General features: G+C 43.1%; 1 protein-coding gene across 1 annotated transcript in view; it reads right to left on the minus strand.

Annotated features, from left to right (window-relative positions):
• PTPRA (protein tyrosine phosphatase receptor type A) overlaps positions 1-27162 on the minus strand; it is a 135542-nt gene that overhangs the window by 84994 nt on the left and 23386 nt on the right. The window contains exon 2 of the mRNA XM_058024575.1: positions 18987-19121. The gene's annotated coding sequence lies outside the window, so the exon portion shown is untranslated. The remainder of the gene's footprint in view (positions 1-18986; positions 19122-27162) is intronic.

A 27162-nucleotide genomic window follows, 5' to 3' on the forward strand; every position in this document is an offset into this window, starting at 1 on the left:
CAATAATCACCACAGCTTTGACATCTTTTCTGTTCTCAGGTCCACTGCTCTGTCAGCCTGGACTTAAAATATGCTGCCAGGGTGAAATAAAACCTGACTGTGCTTTTCTCAGCCTGCAAAGGGCAGCTCAGCATGGGGAGGAGAGCAAAAGGTGTTAGAGAATCATGGAATGCTTTGGGATGGAAAGATCATCTCATTCCATTCCCCTGTCATGGGCTGGGACACCTTCCACCATCCCAGGGTGCTCCAAGCTTTATCCAGCCTGGCCTTGGACACTCCCAGGGATCCAGGAGCAGCTTCTCAGGGCCTCACAATAGAGAATTTCCATCAAAAATCAAATCTAAATCTCTCCTCTTCTATTTTAAAACCACCCCCCCCCTTTGTCCTGTATAAAAAAATCACTCTCCCTCTTTAAATCCCTTTAAGTACTAAAATGCCCCATCCCCTGTGCACAGACCATTCATGGAGCTCCCAGTTATTCTGGAGGGGATGCCACACCACCCTGTCCCTGCTGCAGCTCAAAGCTGCTTTATTAGACTGAGTCTAGAAAGAATGAATGGGATCTAAGATAAAAAAAAAAAAAAAAATTACTGAGCTCTGCTAGAGATCAGAGATCCCAGATTAGAAGCACAGAATGTCCTGAGCTGGAAGGGACCCAGGAGGATTATTGAGCACAACTCCTCCAAGAGGCAAAAATGAGTGTGCAAAAGGGACTGCATGGGCAGCTCTGCAGAGCCCCAAGGGCAGCAGGGCAGGAGCAGCCCTGAGCTGACACTGACACTCTTTGGAGCTTTGTCCCCCACACACACACTCATTCTGAAAGCACTGCTGATTGACAGGGTCAGCTCAATGGGCTCACAGGGGAGGAAAGGGCTGAGCACAGGGCTCAGCTTCCCCCCTGACAGCAGAAAGCAGCACACACCAGCCCCGCTGCACAAAAGCTTTTGTTTTACAGCTCTAAACCAAGCCCCCGTTGCTGCTCTGGGACTGACAACTGCCCCTGCAAGCAGCGGGGCTCAAACCCAAACTGTGCAAAAGCCCAGATTTTGTCGGGTTTGAGTCCTGAAAAATTATTTCATTCTTCTTTTTTTAAAGAAATGAAGGTAAGAAAAACAAATCCCAGAAGGAAAAGCCTCCCCTGGATGCTGCTGCAGGTCAAAAGTGACATTTAGTGATGCTGGGGCACGTCCTCACACCCCAGTGAGTTCCCCAACCTCGGAGCTGCTTTCACAGCATCACAGAACAATTTGGGTCAGAAGGGACCTCAAATATCCTCTAATTCCAACCCCCAAAACTCTGTTTTGGAGAGGAACAGCCTCCCTGAGCCAGGCTGTGCAGTTTCCAGTAGCAACTGTGCCTAATCCAGCCCTGAGACAAAACTGTCAGGGCTCATTCATACCCACGGCACGTGCTGGGCAGACTCTGGGCATGGCCACAACTACTGCATGGGGGATTTTTTTTCCCCCAGTTTAAGCTCATTTTAAGAACACTTTTTAAAATAAAATAAGCATATTTAAGTAAGATTTTTTATAACTATAAAATTTTAATAGATGAGGTTGTGTAAGCTTTTCCCTCAGCACGTTCATAGCATAAAATACATTTATTCAGTGTTTTATTTTCACAGGATTGGAGAAATCAACAAAAAAGGATCTGGATTGGTGGTGAAATTCTTGATTTAAAAAAAAAAAGAATTGTAAAAAAGAAGATAAAAATCATATTGAAGAGGATTAAAGCAGCAGTTGCTCTGCCCTGTATTCAGGTCACAGCACCAAAAAGATGCCTAATGGACAAAATAATGCTGGGATCACGTCACCTCTTAGGTACTGACAGGAGGGGATGTAAAGACTGAAGCAAAATAAAAAAATAAATTGTTTTCTAGGAAAGTTTCAGAAGAGGCAAGTCACCAGATACAGGGGTTAATGAACCAGGAAGAAATGTCACTGAATTGCTAATGCAATTAGCAATTATTTTTGGTAAATTCTTCAAAAAAATTGTTTTTCTATTTTGAATTTGAGGTATGTGGTAGGTGCACAAACACAAATATTTGTCTCTTTTGCTCTTTGGGCATATTTAGCGACCAGCACCAGGTGAGGAAGGGGACTTTGAGCAGCTTTTCAGCATCTGCAAGGACATTGGGGAGAAGGGAGAGCCCGGCTCCCACAGGAGGTGATGGGCAGAAGATGAATTGGGATGTTCAAGGTGCAGGGAGAAGCTTTTCCACCATGAGGTCAGTCAAGCTGGGTGCCCAGAGCTTGGGCAATTCCATCCCTGGAGGTCTTCAAGATGGAGAAAGCCCTGAGCAAATTAACAGAATAAAAAGTTGGAAAAGCCCCCCAAGATCACTGAATCCCCCAGCACTGCCAAGGCCACCATTGAATCATGTCCTCAAGTGTCACATCCACGTGGCTTTTAAACCCCTCCGGGGATGGGGACTCCAACACTGCCTGGGAAGCTGTGCCAGGGCTGGAGAGCCTTTTCCAGGCAAAAATATCCAATTTAAGGATAGGATATTCAGCCTGAGGCTGTTCCCTCTGCTCCAGTCCCTGTTCCCTGGGAGCACAGCCCAATCTCCCCTGGCTGTCCCCTCCTGCCAGGGAGTTGTGCAGAGCCTCAAGGTCTCTGCAAACACACAGATACCTGGATAATAGAATTATTTTATTCTGTATAAAAACCTGTGTAAAAAGGAACAGAGTTTGTTCCTTTTTACAGAGGTGTTCCAGCACCTTATTAGAGAGACAGCCCAACGCCACGCTGTTAAAAACCTTCTAGAAAACAACCTCAAGTCCCCCTTTTCCATGTCACCCCTTCCTGAGTTTCCCCTCCACATTCCAACAGTGCCTGCCCTTCGCTTCCCCAGCCAGCCTGGAGAGATGTTATTCTTCTCACCAAATAAAAAACCCTAAAAAAAAACCCCCTCGATTATTTATGCTGCTCTTTGAACAACACAAGCTATTGTCAGGCAGTGTTTTACAGCTCTGAATGTCACATTGAGAGTCTGGTCATGCCAGGAGAAAAGCCTGCCACTGCCATGTCCAGGCATAAATCCCTTTATTCAAAGCACCCAGAGCCCAGAGCTGGGTAAAACCTAAAAGGAAGCCAGTGGGTGTGACAGCTGCAGTTTGTACAATGACATAAAAAGGAACAGGCAAAGCTGCTTGGGTGTGGTTTTCTTTGAGGTAAAAGGTAGAAAATCTGCAAGGAGCATTGTGCACGGGGTTATTCCTCAGGTGAGGCTGAGCTTGGGCTGGAGGAATTGCACAGAGAAGCATGGGGGTGAGCAGAGCTTCCCAGCAGGACCCAGGCAGCTTCTGCTGTCGAGAAAACCAGGCTGGCTGGACAAGAAACCCATTTCCTGCCTGATTGTGACTGTGTGAAGGGAAACAGGGAGGCAAACAAAGCCCAGCTACCTTCGGCTGGGGAGCACCCAAAACCATCGAGCCACTACAAGCCTGAAAGACAAAAAAAGTGTTCAAAAAACCCAGTCAGGCCCTTTTCCACGGTTTGTTATATTACAAGGCAAAACTGGACAGGTTGCAATCTTCCTGTGCCACACCCCAAATGCCAGGTAGGTTTCAGGTTACTTCACCTGCAGGAATTCACTCAGAAGCATGGCATTTCTACTGAGCTCTTAGAGCCAAACCTTTATTCTGCAGCTCTTCCCAAAGTCCTGCAAAAAAGGCATCATTTCCTTCCCCCTCCCACACCCCCGTGCACCAATGAGGAATTAGAAGCCGTGTGAAATAATAAATATTTGGGAATGAGGGGGGCAATAGGAAAGGCAGCGTGGATCCATCCTTCCAACCTCCCACTCAGGAAATGGCTTTTCAACGCTGCCTATCAAAGCTCCTCCCAGTTTTGGCATCTCCACCTCTTCTCCCTGCAGAATTTATTTTAAACACTGAAGATCTTGGGATTTTTAAACCAATTTGTGGATATTTGCAGCGTACCCAGCATTGGCACTCATGGTTTTTCTGTTGCACATCTCATGGGTATATTTACTATCAGCAAACATACCAGCAGTAATCCTGGATTTGTTTCTTTGTCTTTCTGGTAACTCCTCCATGCCTGCACCTTCAAAGCCCAGAAATCCAGTTTGCCACCCTCCACAAGGAACCTCCAGGCATTATGATTTATCTCCTCCACAATCTCAATTCACCATGAAAATATTTGGTGAAACCCATCAGCAGCTTCCTGATACAAGTGCAGAGACTCTACCACTACTTCTGCCCACACAATTTTCTCTAACATCCAAAAAAAGAGATGAACTGTGTGGTTTTTAAAATACAACCCCATGGTGCTCAGCACTCCTGTTCCCCTTTATCTTTGAGGTCCCCATGAATTTTCCCAGCAATGGCACCGTGCTGCTGCAAAGATCTCTTGATTTATGCAAAAAACTTGATCCCTTTTCTGCCCTTTTTATGAGCAAAGGGTTTCTCTTTTTTCTCTGGATGTAGCCTGGTGATTAAGTGCACACTGTCACAAGCCCCATGCACTGCAGTCCTTTGCTGAGTGTCACAGAGCCTTTAGATTTCTGAGGATGAGAAGGATGTTGGGAGTACAGACACCTACAACAAAGAGAGCTACGTGCAAGCATCACCTTCAGACCTTCCTTTTTATAAGGTACTGCCTTTTATCCTGGATTTTGAGCAGCAGGAGCAGGGAGAGGGCTTTGCTGAGGTCACTGGTGAGGCACAGTGCCATGATCTGCTGTGCTGGTCCATCAGGAACTGCTGCCTCCTGAGCCATGGGATGGAGAGAGGCTCTCGGCACCAGAAGGGAGTGATCTGCAGCAGGCAGGGAGTGTGGGGAGTGTCCTCAGGGAAGGGCAGGGAGGCACAAAGCACCTGCAGCTCTCACTGAGCACCTTCTGCAGCTGCAGAACTCCTGGGATGCACTTGGGTTACTCCTAATTTCCAAGCAGTGTGAGGAAAGGGAACCTGGGCTGAGCCTGGGCTGAACTCAGTAATTCCAGCCAGATCCCAAAGCCAGGAACTGCAGGGTTGTGCCAAGGCACTGATCAGTGGCATTTTCTGGGTTCCCCAGCAGAGGAAAGACTCAGATCTGTAAAAGCAGGTCCAGAGGAGGCCAAGGAGCTGCTTCAGGGGTGGAGCCAGGCTGGGAGAGCTGGGGGTGCTCACCTGGAGAGGAGAAGGCTCCAGGGAGAGCTCAGAGCCCCTTGCAGGGCCTGAAGGGGCTCCAGGAGAGCTGGAGAGGGACTGGGGACAAGGGATGGAGGGACAGGACCCAGGGAATGGCTCCCACTGCCAGAGGGCAGGGATGGATGGCATACTGGGCAGGAATTGTTCCCTGTGAGGGTGGGGAGGCCCTGGCACAGGGTGCCCAGAGCAGCTGTGGCTGCCCCTGGATCCCTGGAATGCCCAAGGCCAGGCTGGATGGGGCTTGGAGTAACCTGGGATAATGAAAGGTGTCCCTGACCTTGACAGGGGGGTGGAACTGGATGGTTTTTAAGGTTCTTTCCCATCCAAGCTATTCAGTGACTGTGTAACTGGAGCCACCCCATGCCCATGGCCAGGAGAAATGGAAAGAGGAGCAGCCCTGGGACCACCCTGACCCTGGGTGCTGATAATCCCTTAACTCAGGGCCCTTTGATGTGCTCCTGCTCACAAATTCTCCTCTACATGTCCAGAGCAGGCCAGAGGCAGCAACACCACCTAGGGAAGAGCTCCAGTTTCCTTCTGGCACTCAGGCTGGAGAAATGAAAAGGATTTAAAGCAGATGACAGAGTTGGTAAAAGATGATCCTTTGGTCTTAGTGGTTTGGTGTTTTTAAGCCATGTGGGATTCATCCCTCCTCAAACAACTCTGGTGCCACAGAAATCACAAGAAGCCTGTGCCTCTTTGAGGGACAGTGCACTACTTCTCCTAATGAAAATATTGTTATTGAGCTGATAAAATACTGATCAAGAGATAACTTAATTTTCTCCCACTCAATCCTTCCCCACTGCCACTGGGGTTCATGTTGGCATATGTTATTTTCATGCAGGCAGAAGGTAATGACAGGAAAGCAATTACTGGGCAACGTTTTTTAAAATACAGTCAAATATTTATGAGCAATCTAATTTATTTTCACGCCTGGTTGCTCCATGCACTGGGTCTACAACTCCACCACATTGTGGATGAGATTTTTCACAACAGACTGGAATCCAGACAGCAGAGCCTCCCAAAACCAGCACTGCTGAACAGTGTGGTTGGTTACTGTGTCCTTTGGAACAGAATCATATGAGAATCCCAGGATTTTTGGGGTGGAAAGGCCCCTAAAGCTCATCCAGTCCCACCTCCTGCCATGGGCAGGGACACCTTCCACCATCCCAGGTGGCTCCAAGCCCCATCCAGCCTGGCCTTGGACACTTCCAGGGATCCAGGAGCAGCCACAGCTTCTCTGAGCATCCTCTCCTTCTGCTTTTTCAAGGGATTGATGGATTTGAAACCAACATGAAAGCTAATTTTTTTCCCCAAATATTTTATCACTAATCCCTGGATCTGGACCACAAGCTTCTCACTGCTCTAAAAATGCAAAAATTTCAGCTTCAGCCAAGCAAAACAGAGAAACTATTACACACATGGGAGATTTCAGCATGAACATTTTAAAGCTGTGTTAAGCGACAAGGAGGAGGTTGCTGACTCAAGGCGTGTGAATATGGTGACCATAAACATCAGACCATGAGGTGCCTGTCATGGGGAGAATTTTTTGAAAGAGAAACTGAAGTTCAGCTGCTGTGGGTGTTTAAATTTCAAGTAGGTGGGTTTCTACAGTAAAAATAAAAATATTCCAAATATTCCATGTGTAAAATTGACTTGGGTGAATGCTACATTACTCTGGCCCCACAAAGAGATAAAAACTTCATTTTTATCAGAACCAGAACTATTAAGGTTGGAAAAGCCCTCTAAGGTCATTGGGTCCTCTGTTCCCCCAGCAGTGCCATATCCACAGGGCTTTTGGATCCCCAGGGCTGGACCACCCTTTCCATGAAGGAATTTTCCCAATATCCAACCTATCCCTTCCTTGAGCCTGTCACGAGTCCCTTTGAGAAACCATTTCATCCCAGCTCTCCCCACAAGCCTCATAAAAGGATTTCACTGCAACAAATACCACTGCAAAGAACAAGAATGACTTAAATATCCAAATAAAGCTCCTTTTTTTTCCTTTTTTTTTTTTTTTTACCATGTAATTGCAAATAACAAACATATCTGTGGTTCACAGAGGAGGCAATAAATTAAAGCTACACTCACAAATCAGGCCAGAAAAAGATACTTAAGTCATTCAATCCACCACCCTGGGATGGCTGCAGCCCCATGGGATTCTGCTCAGTTTTGTGAAAGACTTGGAGTCCTGAATAGAGGAAGTACAACACCAAGAGCTCTCTCTGAAGTGTTTTCTTTTTTATTTTTATAAAATGAAGCCATCCCTCTGGTGCTTCCTGAGCGCAGCCTTGTTGGTCTGGCTGGGGAAAAGCAAATGGTCTTTAGCAAATAAGCTTTTTATGTGTGAGAGGAGCACATCATAAATAAAAAGGAAGTTTCGTCCCTGGCAGAATGGTTGTGTGTGTTTTTTCTGTAACTGCCCCAGGATGGCTGTGACATTTTAGCTTCTAGAAAAAGAGACAGGTATTTAATAACTTTTGTGAATCACAGAGTGGTTTGGGTTGGATGGGACCTTAAAGATCATTTGGTCCCACCCCTGCCATGGGCAGGGACACTTCCACTGTCCCAGGGTGCTCCAAGCCTTGTCCAACCTGGCCTGGAACACTTTTAAACTTTAAATTCATGCAAAAAGATGCATTTTGAGCCATTAGGAAGCTGAAGACTACAAAATTTTAACTTCCTCACTGATTTTTCTGCTTTCACCAGCACACTGAAAACTAAAAAAAATTTTAAAACCCAATTTTTTTACATTTTTCATTGAGCTGTACCCCCCAACCACTACATTAGGTGCCTATTTCCATAGCCTTGGTGAACAGAACTATTTTAAGAATGGTCACTAAACAAAACAAGTTGAGGGTTTGGGTGTTGCAGTGGTTTGGGGTTTAATTTCTGGGGCTTTTTTTATTTTGAGGACAAGAGGAAATGACCTCAAGTTGCACCAGGGAAGGTTTTAATTGGATATGAGGGAAAATTTCTCCATGGAAAGGGTTGTCCAGCCCTGGCAGAGCTGCCCAGGGCAGTGATGGATTCACACTTTTGGAGGGATTTAAAGCCAAGTGGATGTGGCACTTGGGGACATGGGTTAGTGGTGGCCTTGGCAGTGCTGGCTTCAATGATCTTAGAGGCATTTTCCAACCCAAACAATTCTGTAATTCTGTCATTCTATGAAGGAAAAAAGCCCTGTAACCACAAAGCCATGAACTCTGCACTAGTTTCCATTCAATTTCCAGAACACATGTCCAAAGAGACACATTTTGGGGGAATTAAAGACATTTTGCCAGAGATGGGTTTGAATAAATACAAAGTGAGCAGTTCCTGTCCCTCAGCTGGCTGTAGGTCTGTCCAGACAGGTCTGGTTTCACACCAAGTCCATCCATTAGGATTCTCAGGACTTTCCAGCATGGAATAAACAGGAGAAAACCCCAAAACTTGACTGAATGAGCTTTAGGAGTGATCTGGGCTGCAGCTGAAGCCATCTCCCCACACCACAGATGTGACAGCACCACAATAGAATGAATAATTCCTGTAACTCCCTCCCAACCCAGGGACAGCGCTGAGAGCCTAAATTAGGAACATGAAAACCATTAACATGACCAATTAACCTCTGCCCCACCCTCCCCACGCCACATAAAAGCCGACCTAACAATCCCCAAGATAACATTGTGTGTCAGAAATATCACACACAGGAATACAGCAGTGCCTGCTCGTTTCCTGGCCTGGGAGAGCTGCTGTAAATGTAAAGCGCTGTGAAATCCTGCAGGAGTTAGCTTAGAATATCTTAGAAATTATCTTAGAAATCTAAGTTATCTTAGAATAAGTAAATAAAATTTTTTTTGGGGGTGGAATTTAATTTTTTTGGTGAAATTTAATTTTTCTTTTCTTTTCACCCCTGGGATATAAAAGCTGGATGTGGAGAAGATAATAATTAAATCTATAATAAATAAATAAATAAATAAATAAATAAATAAATAGGAATAAATATATATTAATACATATAAATATATATTAAATTTATATAAATATATATTAAACATATATAAATAATTAATTTTATAATAAATAGATAAATAAATGATTATAAATGAATGTATATTAATATATATAAAAATATTGAATATATATAAATATATCATATACATTAAATAGATAAATATATATATAAAATATATATAATTATTTTATAATAAATAGAAAAATAAGTAAAGTAAAATTATAACTATATATATTTATATATATATAAAAAATATATAAATTATAAATGTATATTAAAGATATATAAATAATTAATCTTAGAATAAGTAAAGAAATTTTTTTGGGGGGGGAATTTAATTTTTTTTTGTGAAATTTAATTTTTCTTTTCTTTCCACCCCAGGGATATAAAAGCTGGATGTGGAGAAGACAACAATTAATTTTATAATAAATAAATAAATAAATAAATAAATAAATAAATAAATAAATAAGAATAAATATATATTAATACATATAAATATGTATTAAATATATTAAATATATATTAAACATATATAAATAAACAATTTTATAATAGATAGATAAATAAATAAATAATTATAAATAAATGTATATTTATATATAAATATTGAATAGATATAAATATTATATATTAAATAGATAAATATATATATTAAATATATATAATTATTTTATAATAAATAGAAATATAAGTAAAGAAAAATTATAACTATATATATTTATATATATATATTAAATATATAAATTATAAATGTATCTTAAATATATATAAATAATTAATCTTAGAATAAGTAAAGAAATTTTTTTTGGGGTGGAATTTAATTTTTTTTGTGAAATTTAATTTTTCTTTTCTTTTCATCCTTGGGATATAAAAGCTGGATGTGGAGAAGACAACAACTAATTTTATAATAAATAAATGAATAAATAAATAAGAATAAATATATATTAATACATATAAATATTATATATATATATATAAATATATATTAAATATATATAAATAATTAATTTTATAATAAATAGATAAATAAATAAATAAATAATTATAAATAAATGTATATTAATATATATAAAAATAAATATTGAATAGATATAAATATATATTATATATTAAATAGATAAATATATATTTTAAATATATATAAATAACTATTTTATAATAAATAGAAAAATAAGTAAAGAAAAATTTTAACTATATATATTAATATATATATTAAATATGTAAATTATAAATGTATATTAAATATATATAAATAATTAATCTTAGAATAAGTAAATCAATTTAAATCAATTTTTTTGCGGTGGAATTTAATTTTTTTGGTGAAATTTAATTTTTGTTTTCTTTCCACCCCAGGGATATAAAAGCTGGATGTGGAGAAGACAATAATTAATTTTATAATAAATAAATAAATAAATAAATAAATAAATAAATAAATAAATAAGAATAAATATATATTAATACATATAAATATATATTAAATATATATAAATATATATTAAACATATATGAATAATTAATTTTATAATAAATAAATAAATAATTATAAATAAATGTATATTAATATATAAAAATAAATATTGAATAGATATAAATATATAAAATATATAAATAATTAATTTTAGAATATATAAATAAACAAATAAATAAATAATATTTTTTTGGTAGAATTTAAATTTTTTTTTGTAGATTTTAATTTTTCTTTTCTTTTCATCCCAGGGATATAAAAGCTGGATGTGGAGAAGACAAGCAAATCAAGCAGGATTTGTGTGTTTGTGAGTTTTCATGAACATTTCATTGCTAAGGGAACCTAAACCAAAACCATCTTGGCTTTTGGAGGCTCTCCAGCTGAGTCAAGAGGACAGATATTCAGGAGATTTTAAGGAATTTTCAGGAGATTTTAAGGAATTTCTTCATGGAAAAGGTTGTTAAGCATTGCACGAGGTGGTGGAGATCCATCCCTGGAGGTGTTCAGGGAATGACCTGAGATGGCACTTGGTGCTCAGGTCTGGGTCACAAGGTGGGAATTGGACTCAAAAATCTTGGAGATCTTTTCCAACCCAAATGATTCTGGGATTTTTCATTAACTCAGCTGTTACATTACACATAATTCAAAGGTTTGGGTCTCCAACCTGGCCAGCCTCCAGGGAAATCTCAAAAATTCCCAGAAACCACAAAACCCTCGTGCCCAAGCCCTCAGTCCAACCATGGCATTCTCCCCTCCTGGTGGAAGCCATCCTAGCAAGAAAATTCTCCCAAATAATCCCCCACCCCTTTCTAGAGAATTTGAACTGCCCAGATGACAAATTTGAGGGTGTAAAGGATTCCTCTCTCCCAGCTAAGCCCAAAGGATCTGGCACCTGACAAGCACACAGAATTTTGAAGTCCTGTCTTCATAAAGAGGTTTTATCTCAATGAAGCCTTCTCCAGTCAGTATTTCCAGGTACCACCACCAACCAGCAGCTTTTAGTTCGAAGTTCTTTTTTAGTTCTAAGTGCTATTCCACCAAACCCAGACCAAAATTAAAAGCAACACTTTCCCTCATTTTGGTTCCATTGCAATTAAAATGAACAGATGTCAGTGACCCAAACAGACAGTGCTGGAGAAAGGCTTCTCCAAAATAAAACCAACATTTTTATTTTTTAATGTCCTCAGTGGTGCTGAAAGCTGTTGGCATCTTAATTTTATCCTTGTGGTGACCTGTGGGCTTGGGCCTCTTCTTAGTTTCACCCTCACTTTCTCTCCATGAAAAGCCACAATTTCCACTTCAATCCCTCCTCCTACCTCCCTTAAGGTATTTTATGAACAAATATTTTAAAATAATTTAAATAATATATTTTATAATACAATATTTTAATAAAAACATTTCAATAAAATATGTAAGAAAATTAAATTAAAAATTCATTTAAATAATTTTATAAATTATAACAATTCTGAAGCTATTTTCTTGAAAGTTGGGCTTTTTCCCCTGCCACTGCCATGCCAGTTGTTTGCCAAGGACCCCACAGACCTATCCCCAGAGGAAGACCATCCTCCCAGGAATTTTTCAAGGGCGAAGCTGAGCATCAGCCAGGCCCTGAACAATAAATATTCCCTCATTAGTATGCTGAGCCACATTAGTTCTGCTGCTCACAGAGCCAAAGCATCAAAGTGGGGCTGAATCTTCAATTTCACACATTGCAACGCGACGCATCACACGCTCGCGGGGCTCACAAAGAGTCTGAGCTGTGTGAGGTGCTGCTGGTAAATCCGCAGTGTGAAAGAGGCAGCACGTGCCTCTGAGGGAAGGGGATGAAGTCATCCTGAATAAAATTGGGGTTAAGGCAGCGGAAGGGCAAAGTGACTGCCCAGATCACGCTCAAGGCTTTGGTAGCACCATGACCTCATTTGAGGAGTTGGTAACATCCTTGTGGGGGTTTTAGTTGTTGGTATTTTGGGTCTGGATTGAAGGTGCTTGAGACAGTAATTCATGTTTGGACTCAGGTGTTTATTATTTTTTATCAGTAAAACAGTCTCACTACTGTGAGTTCTGCAGCTTTTCATTAGAAGGCACAAAATGGCCAACAATCTCTTGTTCCAAGGTATTTTAAGACTAAACTGTCCAATTAAGAACTGACACCTGAATTGTTTTCCCTTTAAAGCCAATAACTGACCCCAAAGAGCCCACAATGAGGACTTTTCTGCCCAATTACGAAATGCCACCCAAACCCATGGAGAAGGAGGAAGAAGCGGCATGAAGAAGAAACCCAGGATGACACCCTGTGCCCTCCATCTTGCTGCCATCCACAACACACCAAAAATCCCAAAACCTCAATTTCTCACCAAGGGATACACCTACACTGCTCTCTATAACCTATTTCATACTTTTGTGGATTCCAGTCTATCTTGAGCTCTAGAAAATTTTCTCCATGAATGAGGGTGAAAGTCAGTGCTTCCCTGGGGGTCAGGGCACCCCAGAGCAGACAGAGAAATATTCCCAGAGCCCTGGGTTTCTACACATCCTAAAAATCAGACATGGATTACCTAAGAAGTAAATTTAGACTGCAAAATTTGCATTGAGTCTGGGAAGTCGCAAGGTCTCTCCACCCAGCCCCTCCTCCCACTGCTACTCAGTTTTCACAGAATTTGCAAGATTTGAGGATTTTGAAGTTTCTCAAACATTGCTGGAAATGCCTGGGGGTTATTTGGGATGGAGGGGCCTATAAACATAGACTGTGTCCTGTTACTGCTCTCCTGTTTTTAGGAAATGAGTTTTAAGAACACAACCTGTTACTCATCACTGCAAGAAAACTCTGAATGATGCTGACATTGCTGCTGTTGTACATGTACTTATCAAATTCATTTCAGCTGATTTTTGCACTCAGAACTTTTTCTCCCTATTGAAAACAGAATTCCTCCAAGAAGACAACATCAGCCTTGATGATTAGAACAGACAAAGACCAACCAAGGCCAGGGAATGCTTCACTATACTCAAAATTGAAGCAAAAAGGTGCCAGGGATGGCAACAGATCCCAAACACACCACTGGCAGCACCATTCCTCAATACATGTGCAGCATTATGGTTTTAGAGGCTTTGGAGGCATTGCAGGGATTAATCCCACAAAGTAATGATCTCACAGTCAAGTGCTGAGCTGGAATTAAAGAGATTAATGCTCAGGTCCCTGCTCTCAAAGTTCTCACCCTTGGGGAAGTCATATCACCTCCTGCATCTCTCCTCCCCACAAAACCTCCTTTGAATCACTGATTGCAGAACCTGAGTGAAGATGCCAGAGGGAAAGACCATTCCAAAGGCTTTTTAAAAAAATTATTATTTTTTCCTTAATACCCGCTGTGAGGCACTGTCTTGTTTAATTCATGATTCTTTGAAGAAAGATTTGCCATCTTAAGGGAATAAAAACAAGTCTGTGTTATCTTTTTTAAAAACATCATGTGTTTCTGGTGAAGTCTAGGCCTGAACAAATACTCACATGGACCTCCCAAAACCTGCAAATTCAGGTAATAATGAGTGGATAGGACGTGGTTACAATGGGTTTGGAGACCCAAGGGTTGGGTCAAGCAAAATTCTGAAGTTAGCAGAGCATTTTTTGACCCAAATTCCCTCAGGAACAGAAGGGAAATACTGTCCCATACAGCTTTATGTATTTTGTGACTCCCACTGCTGAATTCCTTCAGACTTTGGTTATTCTGGAGTTAAAAGTTAGGCTTTCCTTTAATTTTCCAAGCTAACATAACAGAAAATAAGACATTACTGTCTTATTTTATGGTTTTTTCCCATTGCTCAAAACACAAAATTCAGGCCAGGTTTTGGTGAGGATGGGAAGAAATGGGAAAGCATGTAGGTGAGAAAAGAACAACAGAGTTCAGTCGTGCACAAAATGCTTTTTATTTCTTGTATTTTTTTAATCAAAACTCAAGATTTCTGTGAAGAATTTGCCATGGGACAACAGCTGTGCTCTGGTGGTGACATCTATGCCATGCACAGAGCTCACAGTCACAACTGAGACATCTCCAACCACAGACACCAAACCTTCCTGCCCACACTGCACCTGAAACTGCACTGGGAGGCCTCAGAAATCCCACAGGACTCCAACCAATCTCCAGTTACCTTGGAAGTGTAATTAACTGCAATTGCCTTTCTGATTTTATCTCCATTTTCTCAGGTTCTGGGCAATTTGGGAAAGCTCTCTGTGTACCTACAGGTGAGAATGCACACCAGAGCATGCACCTACTTGTCTGGAGCTACCAACTTCCCAGTGGATCTGCTTTTCTCAGGGCCTCCTTGGAGAGAATGAAACTTAAGGAAGAAGCCATTCTTTGGGAAATTCTCCTTCTTATCCTGTAAAGTCACTGATAAAAAGATTTCTGGTCCTGCTGGTGATATGTGCTCAAATCAAGGGAGTGTTCAAGCTCAGCTTGGCTCCTCTAGGCTCAAGCTCTGTGCTTTCCACAAGGTTTTCTGACAAATTGCTCTCATAGGGATTTAATAAAAAGATGCTGACCCGCCCCTTGCAGTAAGAAAGAGATTTTCCTTCCTTCTCCACATAAAATTTATAGTTTCCTTAAAAAAAAATAGAAAGAAGGGATTCAGAGAGAGCAATGGGGAACAGAAGAAAAGGGGAAAGTTTGACCTGGGTGAAGGGGTAATTGATACTCCAAGCTACAGCTTCACCCATTTTCAACTAATCACAAAATCAGGGGATGGTTTCAGGGAATTCTCAGGCTGGATGGAGTTTGGAGCAACCTGGTCTAGTGCAGGATGTCCCTGTGTTGAAGCAGATGGTCTCTAAGGTCCTTTCCAATCCAAAGCATTTCATGATTTTATGAAAATTCTTGCCCCTGTAAGAAAGGTTCAGCACTAGCTCCATTCAAAAATACAGATTAGGTGTAGTCAATGAGTTGGAGAAATCCATCCAAAAAATTAGAGAGCTGTTTCAGTCTGAAAGACTTTCCTAGTCAGTGGAAAATTCAGCTTTGCCACAAAGTCAGAGGGAAGTGGAAGTTTCTGAGCCAGCCCAGGCAGGAGTTTTCCCCTACACCCCAAGGAGAAAGGCCAAGAATGAGGCATCTGAACACAGCCCTGCCAAAACCTCCCTGGTTTTATCATCCTGAGTTCAAACCCAGACCTCCTGTCCTGCTGTTCACACTGCACACTGAAGGGTTTCCAAGAAATGTTTCTTGGCAGCAATCCCAAAAAACCCAGCTTCCGACCCGCTGCGGGAGCTGAGGTGGCTTCTCTGCGGGTTTTGGAAGCTGAATTTCCAAAGAAATTCCAGCATTTCTGAACAAGGCTCTTGATTTTCTCAAACAAAACTATTTCTGTGAGCTTAATTCAGGGCTGGTGGTCTAAAGACCTGGAGAAGATGATCCTGCCCATATTCTCATTCTAGGTTTTGCATGGCATCAGGAATGCTTCCCACCTACCCTTCATGTAAACCTGCTGGGATCGTGAAAATTATTATGATGGAAAATGTGTGAACCCAGATTTTCGAAGGAATTTCTTGACTCTGAGAGCAGTGAGGCCCTGGCACAGGGTGCCCAGAGCAGCTGTGGCTGCCCCTGGATCCCTGGCAGTGCCCAAGGCCTGGCTGGACAGGGCTTGGAGCAACCTGGGACGGTGGAAGGTGTCCCTGCCATGGCAGGGGTGGAATGAGGGGTGACCTTTAAAGAACCTTTCCAACCAAATATTCTACAGTTCCCACTCATACCCTCTGGGACAGATAGCACCTGTCTGGTGGTGGGTCTGTTCCTACCTCTCACCCTCCTTCCCCTCCTCCAGTAATGCCAAGTTTTCAAGCCAATTTTGATTTGAGACCACCATGATCTCTACAGAGTGCCTGGACCACAATGATGTCCAGGATCCCAAGGTTTCCAATTGCACAAGAAGAACGTTTTAGGATATAATCAACATTTCAGATCTAAATTCAGAAGTGTTCTCACCTGTGCTCTGCAAACACAGGTTCCCTGCTCAGCCAGCACTGCTGCTGCTCTGCCTGAGCTGGAATAAAAGTGTGACACTGCTAAAAGAGCTGACAGAAAGAAGACAGCAGCTTGTGACAAGTGAATGTGACCAGTGCAAACAAAGCCCAGAAATCTGAGTGGGCAGTTTTGTATGGGTTTCATGCATCACTTTTCCCCCACATAATCCAAATGTGAATGCTCTGGCCCTGTGACACCAATCAGGAAGTGATGGATAATGAAACACAAGCAGAAATGGGTGCACAAGCCCTTTCAGCTCCATCAGCTGCTCCATAACCATCATTTTAGAGAGAGAAAAAACACTCAGCCCAAAATGCCTTTCCAGTAGCCCACAGGAGTCAAGAGGCTCTGGGTATGATGGACACCTCTGATACTCCACCCCTGAATCCCACCTAGAATCCCACACCACACGAGGTGGTGAACAAGTCCCATGACCTCAGGGTGGACTTTGCTGTCTTATTCCAAAAGGACTCTGTTGAAGAAGCTGCTGTTTTAATCAAAATTTTAAAAGAAAAGTGCTGTGGGACTATTTCACTTCAGCCAACAGAGTCACATCCACATGGGGCTTCATCATACAAGACAAACCACTGACAAACACACAAACTCACAATTTTTTGGGACCATTTCACCTGGCCACTCACAGCAGTGGCCACACTGATCATCCCATGACTACTCCTCTTCACGTGGCTCCAGGCACATCCTGCCAATCCCAGCAGCTCCAGGATTCCAGATGGCCACTGAATTCCAACCCCAAACAGCTCAGAAGCCCTGACAGGCACATCCAAGCTCTTGCTTCTCTAAAAAAAGCCTTTTCTTATACTAGCAAAAACTTAAAAATAAATGGAGTTTAGTCTATTAATGTTTATGCTGAGCATCGCATATTAGTTACTTCTGAGACTTCAGTCTCATTGAATTTATTCATTTTCTGGGATCAGCTATGGAGAAAACAGGCACCAAAGACAAAGTCTTTCTCCTAGGACAGTTGGCCACTTCTTAAAAATTATAATAATAAAAAACTATGTAAATGTAAAATTAGTAAGTTATAATCATAGAATACCCTGAGTTGGAAGGGATCCACAAGGATCATCCAAGTCCAACTCCTGGCCCTGCACAGGCCAACTCTAATTACTGGGATTCATTCAGCTGTTGACCTCAAGAGGAGTTTTCCCCAAATTAAAAAGTGAGCAAGAAAAAAACAATAAAAAAAACCAACTTAAAAATACAGGTAGCAAAACACAACATGAAATGCAGTGAAGTACAGAGAGGAACACACACAAACAGATGTGAAACTCACTGCTAAATATCACACAGATTCCAAGGGAAGGATTTAGTCAACCCTAAAAGTTGGGATTGGCTTCACTTTGGCACTGAGCTATCAAATCAGATTTGCAACGAGTTCAAAGAATTTTTATAGGAAACCATAAATTGGTTAAGTTTGTGAAGCAGGCAGTGTCAGCTGGACTCTGTGTGGAGGCTTTAGGGAAATATCAAACCACAAATACAAACTACTTCTCCAGCCAGGGTGAACCTGTGAAAACCACAGCAACAAGAAATGCTTGAGGAAAAGAGCTTGTGGATACAAATCCCAGGTTTCACAGGCACATCTCCCTTTGCTGCTCCAGCAGCACCATCCCAGCACTGAATCCACCTGGGTTGGAACGAGTCCTTCCAAACACCCAACAAGAAATCTTACAGTAGGGTTTTTATTTTTCATTTTTAAAAGCATTCTTCAATCTTTTCCACAGGTTAGACCACGGGAAGAACTTTGACCAGAAAAACTTCCCACAGACTCTCTGATGGATGTTGGGTTTTAATTCACCAATGTCCTGAGTAACACTTCTTACTCTGGGACCTTTCTTCTTACTCCATGGCCTTCCTTTCCTTAGAAAGACTCTGGTTTTTTTCCTTACCCCTCCTTTATAAATCATTCATGCAAGAATTCATGCCTATCTGCACCAAAGTAAGGATATATTTCAGTCTAATACTAATTCAGTATACTTTAGTCTAATACTGGTTTGAATAGACAGCAAAAAGAAATTTATTAAAAATTATCTTAAAAATAGCTCAAAATATTGATGCCCAAACTCTACTCATGACACAACCCAGAAGTTTCAAAAATGAAAGATTCTTTAAAGGTAAATGAAGACAATACACTGGATTTATCCAAGGTCAGACCAAAACAAAGCCAACATTAAAAAGATTGAGCTCATTAGGATTGAACAAGGGAACGATGGAGTGCAGATTTCTCCTTGTAGGATTGAGGGATGTGAATCCATGAGGAAGCTGTACCCCCTGGAACCCAAAGGCTGCCCCAGCACCAGCTCCACACCCCAAACACCTCAGCCATGCCTCCACTGTACCTTGGAAGGGACCTTCATTCACCTCTTCGCCTCCCCGACGCCACAGCCAAAGCTTTTTCTGAGTAAAACCAAACCAGGAGGATGAGGAGCACACAATCAATCCTTGTTAAGGCTGATGATTATTCTCAAAGCACCCTGGAAGAGAGGAACACCCAGTGAGTGGTTTGTGCCAAGGTGAAACAGCCTTTTCTGCCCCAAAATGCTTGGGTTCTGCTGTGGAGGACTGACACTGTCCCAGCCACTATTGCAATCCTCATATAAAATAAGTTTATCCAAGTATTCCAAGCTAAGCTTGCAGAAGACAGGGAGATGGTCAAGGAGAAGACTGAAGACCATAGCTCATATTTCAGGGAATAAACCACAGCCTGCTAATACAGCAGCAGTTAATTAACAACAAAAAAAATGAGTCTTAAATTGTTCTGTTTTGCAGAGAGGACACCAAAGAACACACACCACTTGGCCTGAAGCTGGAATGATCTCATTTTCTGCAAGATTTTACATCCAAATCTAGATTGCTGCCTTAAAAATGCCCTTATTTTTGGAGAGGAAAGTGAAGGGTTGTGGGCAGCAGCCAGGTACTCATCAGGCCAGCCAGCACCAGTGGGAAGAGAGGACAAACCTCTGGACAGCACAAACCCTACTGGAGGCCTGGAACAGGGCAAGGTGCCTTCAAAGGCTCCTCTGTTCATGAAAACAGCCCCAAGGTGGAATTAGAAATGTATCAGTTAAAGCATCTACAGGAGTGAGAGTAGCTCCTCTGGAGCTGTGGGTATGTTGGCAAGACAGGAAAACAATATTCCACCAGGCTGGGGGAGAGACAAGTGAATTATTCCCTTGGCAACCACTTCATGGGACTTGGTTGTCTCCTCAGTTATTCATATTTGGCTCCTCAGTTACTTTCTGTAGGACTCCTCCAGTTTTAGATCTCATTTTAAAGTTGGTTACATCTTCTACATATTGTGCAAACAGGAGACGTGCATTTTTTAAGGTGAGTCTAAAACAGCTGAAACCACCTGTAGTGTGGGAACATCTGGCAAAATTCAATGCCCTCCTCAACAGAATAAGAGAAAAGCTGATGCTCTTTGTTCTAATTCTTTATTAGGACATTAAAGCCTCACAGAGAATGAGCACCCAAACCACCCACCCACAGCAAAGGCAGCAGCAGAACCAATACTCCAACAGCTGTCACAGACATGTTTTATGAAAAATCCTTTCCTTAGCATTTTTTCTCCTGAGAGGCTGAGGCCTCAGGAACAAAATGTAAACATTGATTATCTCCTGCTGTGGAATGCAACAGGTGCATCTGTGATTGGTCTCATGTGGTTGTTTGTAATTAATGGCCAATCACAGTCAGCTGGCTCAGACAGAGAGTCCAAGCCACAAGCCTTTGTTATCATTCCATTCTTTTTCTATTCTTAGCTGGCCTTCTGATTAAATCCTTTCTTCTATTCTTTTAGTATAGTTTTAATATAATATACATCATAAAATAATACATCAGCCTTTTGAAGCATGGAGTCAGATCCTCGTGTCTTCCCTCATCCTCAGACCCCTGTGAACACTGTCACAAACAGCAGCTTCCAGGTGTCCCTTAAACATTCTGGTGAAGGTGATGGAGACTGCCAGGCTAGAGAGCCAAATCCTCACATCCAGCATCCCTGCAAGTGTCCAAGGCCAGGCTGGATGGGGATTGGGGCAACCTGGTTTAGTTGAAGTTGTCCCTACAACTCGTCTTGGAACTAAAACATCTCAAAGATCCCTTCCAACCCAAACCATTCTGTGTTTCTGTGGATTTATTTTAAGTTGGAGAAAGGAGATCCATTCTGCAGGCACAGGGAAGGAGCAGCAGAGCATCTTCTCCCTGCTGGTGCAGCAGCGCTCCCTGGACTCCCACTCCATTCCCCAAGGAACAACCCAGCCTGCTCACGGCCATGTGCATTCCCAATCCGGCTCTGCAGCAAAACAGGCTCCCTCTAATTATCCCTCAGCCTGCTGACATCTGAATGGTGGAACAGAAGCACGGCAGAGACACAAAATGAGGGAGTGTGAAAACAAGCCTGGCTCCTTTCTCTGCTCGCACCGCAGGCCCCGAGCGCACGAGGACTCGCTCCCGCCTGAGTCACTCCCAGCAACGCTTCCCAAGCACTCACAATTCCCACACAGGAGGCTTTTCTGGCAAAATTATTTAAAAATGAGAGGGCAAGAGCAACTCTGGGGCTGGAAGGAGCAACAGAGTGATGAGAAGGATCAGTTGTGTCTGTGGAGCCTTATTAGAAGTAATTTATATGCAAGTGAAACAAATATCCGCCACACTTTTCCAGGAAAATGCTGAATTCCATACTGATTTACACGCTTTCCAATCCCATTGACTTCAGAGGGATTGCCTGCAGTAGGAATCACCAGGCTGTGGCCTCCCAGCAATGGAGTAATCCCTTCATATTCCCCCTTTCAAAAGCCCCATCATCCATCCAGGTGCTGCAGCTCAGGCCCCATGAGCTGAGTTCCAGCCCTGCAGCAACACTTCTCCTCCCCATGCAAAATCCTGGGAAGGGGGGGAGAGGAAAATAAAAATCTGATGATGGAAATGCCTCGTGGAGTGTGGCTGAGCTGGGGAGAGAGAGGCCTGAACCCTCCTTCCACCTAATTAAATCCAGATCCAAAAGCTGTTCTGATCCAAGTGCATTAAGTATTTTTGGTAGGAAGGGCAGGGAGAAATTAACTCCTAACTCTGGCTCTAATCTTTTTTTCAGTGTTGTTTGAATTCTCCCACTTCCTACGATTTCAGTGTTCCTTTGTGATAAAGAGGAGCTCTGGCTGGCTCATCTGCCCCTTTTCTCCATGGCATTGGGCAGATGCTCCCCTCAGCCAAGCTCTTCAAAATCACAGGACCTGCTTCTGCATTTACAAATATTGGTGCAAAAGGCAAATGCTGACCCCACTCTTTTGTCACAGCTGTTATTTACAGCACCACCAGCACGCTGGAGAGATGATAATAAATGTTTAATGGTCCAGTAAACACCAAGAGCTTTATCTCCAGCCCATTTCCAAGCCTGATCAAATATAATAATCCTTTGTATGTCTGTCTGCCACTTCCCTGGCTTCCTGTGGGATGGGAAGAGATGGACAGGGCTGCTCTATATTCAGACATATAAATAAAGAGGAAAAGGGTTTAGTTATAGGGACATGAATGTTTTCCCTGCTTCCATATCAATTCTTTGCTCTCAGAAGGTCAAGACTATCCACAAACCTGTTGGACCTCAACTTCTATATGATACAGAAATGCAGGCAGCGTCTGCCTCTAGGATTCAATGCAGCAGTTATAAATAACAGGAATATTACACAGAGGAAGTGGGGAATATGTGGAGGAAGTTGAGAGAAGAATCATCCACTTACACACTGGGCAGACAAACCACTTCCTCAGCTCTGAAATGGAAGATCTATTCCTCCTCCAATTATAGCTGTGGGTCCATTACTCAATATTCCCTCCTCATGCAAGTCTTACTTATCTCATAGAGCCTCATCTCTCCCAGCTGACACTGGAAATGAGTCATTTGACACATTAAAGTGAAGCAGTTAGGGTTTTATTATGCTATTACACATCACTGTGACAAGCTTCCCTAAAGACCTGATCCTAAATCACAGCACAATTCTGGTTTGGGAAACTGATCCTAAATCACAGCACAATTCTGGTTTGGGAAACTGATCCTAAATCACAGTCCAGTTCTGGTTTGGGAATGGGAAACTGGTCCTAAATCCCAGTCCAGTTCTGGGACACTGATCCTAAATCACAGACAATTCTGGTCTGGGAAACTGATCCTAAATCACAGTCCAGTTCTGGTTTGGGAGAAACTGATTCTAAATCACAGCCCAATTCTGGTTTGGAAAATTGATCCTAAATCACAGTCCAGTTCTGGTCTAAATCACAGTCCAATTCCAGTCTGGGAAACTGGTCCTAAATCACAGCCCAATTCTGGTTTGGAAAATTGATCCTAAACGACAGCCCAATTCTGGTCCTAAATCACAGCCCAATTCTGGTCCTAAATCATAGTCCAGTTCTGGTTTGGGAAACTGATCCTAAATCACAGTCCAGTTCTGGTTTGGAAAACTAATCCTAAATCACAGCCCAATTCTGGTCTAAATCACAGTCCAATTCTGGTCTGGGAAACTGATCCTAAATCACAGCACAATTCTGGTTCGGGAAACTGATCCTAAATCCCAGTCCAGTTCTGGTTTGGGAGAAACTGATTCTAAATCCCAGCCCAATTCTGGTTTGGGAGAAACTGATCCTAAATCACAGCCCAATTCTAGTCTAAATCACAGTCCAGTTCTGATTTGGGAAACTGATCCTAAATCACAGTCCAATTCTGGTCCTAAATCACAGTCCAATCCTGGTCTGGGAAACTGGTCCTAAAACACAGTCCAGTTCTGGTTTGGGAATGGGAAACTGATCCTAAATCACAACCCAATTCTGGTTTGGGGCAAACTGATCCTAAATCACAGTCCAGTTCTGGTTTGGGAGAAACTGGTCCTAAATCACAGTCCAATTCTAGTCTAAATCACAGTCCAATTCTGATTTGGGAAACTGATCCTAAATCACAGTCCAGTTCTGGTCTAAATCACAGTCCAGTTCTGGTTTGGGAGTGGGAAACTGATCCTAAATCACAGTCCAATTGTGATTTGGGAAACTGATCCTAAATCACAGCCCAGTTCTGGTTTGGGAGAAACTGATCCTAAATCACAGTCTAGTTCTGGTTTGGGAATGGGAAACTGATCCTAAATCACAGTCCAATTCTGATTTGGGAAACTGATCCTAAATCACAGCCCAATTCTGGTTTGGGAACCTCACAGAACCCAGAGATAATCACATGGGAAAAAGCCACCTGGACTGTGCAGGTGAGACCTCCCCCATGCAGGGCTGCACCTATTCAATACACAGGCTCCAGGAGCCACACCTGTTCCACAGCTCTCCAGACCATGTTCAAGGTTTGGTTTCTTTTTTCCAGCCTCAAAAAGAGCCCCCAAATCGTCCTGGCACTGGTGAGGTCTGATCCAGCCAAAGCCACCTGATTGCACCAACACCAGCACTTCTTGGCTCAGATGATGGGAGAGAGCTGCTTCCCAGTTTGATCTGGTCAAACTGGAGGGTCTTCTGAGGCTGATCCATGCACAAGATGAGGGACCAGGGCAGGATTATGTAAACTAAGGCTCCAGGCCAAAATAAAGGAGCCTGGAGGCAGGGCTGTCATCAGGGCGTAGCTCAGCTGTGCCTCCACCATGCACCAGCCCTTCCCTCCCTCCTTCCCTCCCTCCCTCCCTGGGACATTTTCACTCAGCATGGCCAGGAGACTCTTGCACAGGGGTGTTTGAAACTCCCAGAGCTGCCAAAAAAGTCCAATTAAAGCCCAGTGAGAGCCCATCAGAAACCCAGCCCAGCGAACCGCAGCCCTGCTCGGCTGCTTTTCTGGGTGAACCCAAAAATCCTGCAAGCAAAGACCTCCCAGCAATTACACCCAAAAGGTTTCCTGTCTCTGCAAGAATCTTTGTTTGCTTTGGGTTTTAGTGGTAGATGGGAGCACAGACTACAGCTTGTGGGAGATAGGTTAGTGCTGCTAAAGCAAAGAGCCTTTTTCCTTCCCTCCTGAATAGACACAGCACTAAAAACGCTGCTCTGAAACAGCTTGGTCCTGCATTCACAGATGGCAGCAAAAATTAGCATTATTTATCAGTGGTTTTAGTCACTTTTGAAAAGAAAAGAAGATAAAGGAAGTCATGCACCTGAATTAAAGCTCCTTGCCCTTTCTTTTGCAAGTGATACTTTAAAATGGAGCAGGAAAATAGCATTTTGCAGAGCTTTAGGAAACCACACTTAAAAAAACCCCACCAAACATTTACCCAAGAAGGAGAATGAAAACAAGCAGAACAATAAGAGTCACGGAAGTTTGCTCTGAGGAGACAGCTGGGAAGGTGAAAGGAGGAAACAAGCATAAAAAACACACAGCATAAAGACAGAAATTAATCCAAAACAGCAGGAGAAGAATTATTGAGCCATTTTACATTCTTACAGCAAAGGAGATGTGATCACACAGTGCTGTTCAATGCCAAATGCATTTGTGCACGAGTCACACCCCTGCAGAGGGCTCAGCCCAGCCCTGCATCTCCTGAGGACCTTGAGCTCTGTGTCTCAGAGTGATGGAGGTGAGAAGAAACTTCTGGAGATTGTCTGCTCCAACTCCCTGCTCAGCAGGGCCACACACAGCCAGCTGCCCATGATTGTGGACAGATAAATGCTGAGTATTCCCAGAGATGGAGAATCCACAACATCCTTGGGCAATTTGTGTCAGCACCTCACAGGCAAAATGTGTTCCCTGATGTTCAGAGGGACCCTCCTGTGGTCAGTGTGTGCCCACAGTCCCTTGTCCTGTCCCTGGCCACCCCTGACAGAGCCTGGCTCTGTCCTCTCTGCAGGTGTGGATGGACAGGGATGAGGCCCCAGAACCTTCTCTTGTCCTTCTGAGCAGTCCCAGCTCTCCCAAACCTTCCTGGAACCTTCTCTTCTCCTTCTGAGCATTCCCAGCTCTTCCATCCCTTCCTGGAACCTTTTCTTCTCATTCTGAGCATTCCCAGCTCTTCCATCCCTTCCTGGAACCTTCTCTTCCCCTTCTGAGCATTCCCAGCTCTCCCATCCCTTCCTGGAACCTTCTCTTCTCCTTCTGAGCATTCCCAGCTCTCCCATCCCTTCCTGGAACCTTCTGTTCTCCTTCTGAGCATTCCCAGCTCTCCCTGAACCTTCTCCTCTCCTTCTGAGCAATCCCAGCCCTTCCTGGAACCTTCTCCTCTCCTTGTGAGCAGTCCCAGCTCTCCCAGCTCTCCCTGAACCTTCTCCTCTCCTTGTGAGCAGTCCCAGCTCTCCCAGCCCTTCCTCAGGGCACAGATGCTCCAGCCCCTCCCTGGGCTGTCCCCAGTCTGTCCATGTCCCTCCTGTGCTGGCACCCAGTGCTGCAGGTGTGGCCTCCCCAGTGCTGAGCAGAGGGGCAGGATCCCCTCCCTGGGCCTGCTGGAAGAGTTCTGTCTCCCCCAGCCCAGGCCACCACTGTCCCTTTTTGGGCACTTTTTTTGATGCCCAGCAGGGCTCCCAGCTCCTTTCCTGTCCAGCTCCTTCCCAGCACAAACTGGTGAGGAATTGCAGGGAAACAGCAAATGCAGGAAAGAAAAAAAAAACACTTGTAAATCTCTACAAAATTTGCTGTCAGACAGGGAAGCTCATCACCAAAGAGCTTAGTTCAGATGAAGGACAAATAAAAAAAGGCACAGAGAGCATCATATGATAAATAGGCATCATTTTCTCCAGCAGTGAAGCCTGTCCTCACTGCAAGAACTTGCCATTTCCTCCCAGCACAAATGGATTACTCATGGACAGAGAAGTCAGGAACAAAATTAACTCTTGGAGCTCAGCGTGTCCCAGGAGATGAGCTCAGTCCCAGCCTGCTCCTTCCTCCACAGCACACAGAGCAGGAGCCTGGTGTGGCCTCTCTGATTGCTTCCATCACCACAATAATTACTTTAATTTTGAGCTTCTTGATTTTGGCAGAGATTCTCTTAAAAAGCAAAGGAAGAGCAATTAAATGAGAGAATTAAGTGAAATAAGGTGCCAACAGGGTTTGGTGTCTGTCCCTCTTCCCTTAAGTGGGGTGGAAGATTAAGTGCTCAGCACATGGGCTCCTGAGAAAGCCTCCAAAGGGAGGCAACCCTCAGAAGAGATCCAAAAAGCCTTTTTCTTAATAGAAATCATCTAGAACTTGCCAAAAACCCTTAAATCCTGCAGGACTGGCAGGATGGAGCCTTGGCTTCAGCTCCCACGTGGGCTTAGCAGTACAAATGCACTTCCCACAGCCCAGGGAAAGCAACCCAAAGTCTATTCTGTCCCCAAAATCTATTCTGTCCCCAAAGTCTATTCTGTCCCCAAAGTCTATTCTGTCCCCAAAATCTATTCTGTCCCCAAAGTCTATTCTGTCCTTCCTGTGGTGCTGAGCAGCCACAATGAGAGTCACTCCTCCAGAAAGCACAGAGGGAGCTGATTTATGTTCTTACCAAGGAGGGAAGCTCTGATCAGGGTCCTTTTTCTCAGGGTTCTCATGTATTTTAGGTTAGCTACTCACTGAGGAATCCACAAGCTGCCCAT

The sequence above is a fragment of the Melospiza georgiana genome, chromosome 5, assembly GCF_028018845.1.
Source record: "Melospiza georgiana isolate bMelGeo1 chromosome 5, bMelGeo1.pri, whole genome shotgun sequence".
Lineage (NCBI taxonomy): Eukaryota > Metazoa > Chordata > Aves > Passeriformes > Passerellidae > Melospiza > Melospiza georgiana.